The sequence below is a fragment of the Pogonomyrmex barbatus genome, unplaced genomic scaffold (genome assembly GCF_055798465.1).
Source record: "Pogonomyrmex barbatus isolate J1 unplaced genomic scaffold, ASM5579846v1 scaffold1, whole genome shotgun sequence".
In the NCBI taxonomy this organism is placed as follows: Eukaryota; Metazoa; Arthropoda; class Insecta; order Hymenoptera; family Formicidae; genus Pogonomyrmex; species Pogonomyrmex barbatus.
This window is the reverse complement of record NW_028297098.1, coordinates 6475341-6478286: the sequence shown is the minus strand read 5'-3', so window position 1 is coordinate 6478286 and position 2946 is coordinate 6475341.

The window sequence follows — 2946 nt, the reverse complement described above, 5'->3', positions numbered from 1 at the left end:
AAATTATTCATCTTGATGCTCCGCATCTTGTCTTGATTCGCGATGAGATTGAAAGAAATTGGAAGGATATCTCTCAAGCCAGAAATCGCCGTTAAATCTCGTTAAATGACATTGCTGCAAATTGTGTATAGGCAATGAAGTCAACAACACGCAAAATTCGATTGTGTACTAGTCTAGACGTTGTCCGTATAACTATATATAATGAAAGTACAAGGGAAACCGTGTAATTATTTACTCAGAAATGCAAGTAAAATATACAAAGACCGTACATAAGTACATCCAGATAGCGATGTCGAATTGCAGTCGATTGGACAAGCAATCTATTTTTCCCGGCAAAAGCAAACGTATTTCGAATCTTATGCTCTCGTACATGCAGACCCGATTAAGCTTAAGGATACTCTCGATGTACCCGGCTGATTTCACCAATCCGTGAACCATAAATCTTGCGTACCTCGGCGGATTAAGTAGCTTGCTTTATCGTCGTCTGGCGTGAGATCTCAGAGCTGGAGAGTCGCCGATTTGGGATTAGCCGGCGGCATTAAATCAGGAACATTCGAATCGGTTCCGTATATCGGTTCCGTATAGCTTCTAAAGCTTCTTCCGCAAGCAATAGAAAATAAAGAAATGGCTGACCGATTGCTACATTCCTTTTTCGCGTGCGGAAACACTCTCGGAGTTGCGAGACCGCAAACGCAAGAAATTACGCTTGCGTCGGAAAAAATTACCTCGTCCAAATAAAGGAACATTTCTAACGATGAGAGATCCGAGATTATATTCGTGTAAGCTCGGATATTGCGGGGGGGAGGGGGGAAGCGGCGCGAAGCAGAAGTAGACGATTCGAGGGAACGAAGTCGGAAAGCAAGGACTTAGGCGAGACTCATTTTGTTCGAAATTACGCTCTTCTGGCTAATTATCTGCGCCGAAGTCATTAGTATTACGTTTGCGCGATGGCGGGCAAGCTGGTAATACAATTTACATCGGGATTCGCCGGCAACGTACTGAGCACTAACCGGGAATCTCGACGGTGCTCGACACACCGTGACACGCCGGGGCTTAATATAATGGAGCCTTGAGGAACCAGTAATTACGGGAGAATCGAGGTCGAGAAACGATTTACGGCTGAACGAACGGCCAATGGCTCCTTCCGTGGGAATACGAAAAGGGGTGTTGCATTTCCGTCTAGCCACGAAATGAATCCTCGCCCGACTGCCGCGATCGATCTTACAGAACGATTTGAGAGCACCTTTAAGGATTTAGGAGACAACGGAGAGCAAGGGCAAGACGCCGCTTACGGAAAGCCGAAGGCTTTCCTCTCTGATCCGCTTATGTCACTTGGTAAAAATACCGATTTGTTTATTATGAATGGGTACAGAGATATTGTTAATTCACATACAATATAATTTTATATATTGACTTTAAAAGAGCGAGATTACAATATTTCTCACATCACGTTTTCTCCGTTTCTAAAGCTTTGAAAGTTTATAAAATTCATTAAAAAGCAACTAGAGCATTACAATAAAAATTGAGTACGTTTAATGTGAAAGGTATATTTTTAAATACAGAACTTCAGTAATTTTAGCAAGTGAAAGAGAAAACGAATAAAATTATATAAATGCAATGTTGTTGCATTATATTTTCAATTTGAAATAAATTAAAATAAAATGTTAATAATGACTACGTATAATGTATAAGAAAAATAAATTATATGCGAACTTTTGCGTCTACAATCATAATATTTAATTAAATATTATCTTTTATAACAAATTTAAATTAACAAAACAAAAAGATTTTATAATAAAATAGATTTTTAATTGACAATAATATCAAAATTAATAAATAAATGTTTAATTGAACTTTAAGTGTAAATTCAATCGTACGCATGTTATTATCACATTGTATATTTTCAGTGTCAAATAAGAACGTAACAGAGTGAGATCGCAGATTGGTTGTCTTTAAAATAAAAGGAAAGGCATTATTTATCATAGCGCGTGTAACTTTCGATGCGGACATCAAACATCATACACCGAGAGAATCCAGGTCAACCGATGAAAACCATTTCCGCGTATATCGATCGCGGCACGCCGTTATATCGTTATTGTTAATCTCGCTATAATTGTTTTTTGACGTTGTTTTCAGAGCGTGGATGAGCTTCCTTCCGCAAACGACGACAGGGGTGAATTTGACGCTCGACAAACTGACTGCGAAAGATTCAACGATAAAAATAGGATAACAAGACTGGATGCCATCTCGGCGAACGATGCGCGAATGAAGAGACAGGAAAGAAAGAACGACGGATGGAATAGGTAAAAGAGAAAAACTCAGAGTTGAATTCGGAGCAAGAGAGCGAACGTAAGAACGTAAAAGAAAGAGAGAGAAGGGAAAAGAGAAAGAGGAAGAAAATGTGTAAGCGCATCAGAGGAGTTTTTAAAACCAATAACTTCGAATTTCGGGCAAATGGGCCTGCATACGTGTGCCAAAGCATTTCGGCATGTCGGTGCTGCCAATGGCTGAGTCCGAATTTTAAAATTTACAGCTGTGACATGCGAGATCGAGTTTTGATGGAACTATGAAATCGCGATTTCACCGCCTCGACCGGTTCGGTATGTGCACGATGCGAGACAACGATTCAAGATCAACGTGGCGCAAAAATCATATCGATTAGTTGGCTATCGTGTATCAAGGATAATCGTGAATAACATAATTAATTCAACATCGTGCATCGAATTTTTCTAATATTCGTTTTAAGCAAATCGACTATTCGTCTACTGATCATCCGTGATTATATTCATCCATCGTTCCACCCGTCAGAACTTGCTTCGAATTGTTAATCGTAGCCGATGCATAATATTCGTAGTATTGGATTCAAGTATTATAATAATTAAAAATTAATATTTAATGTATATTTATATATATATACTTATATACATTAAATATTAATTTTTTAAT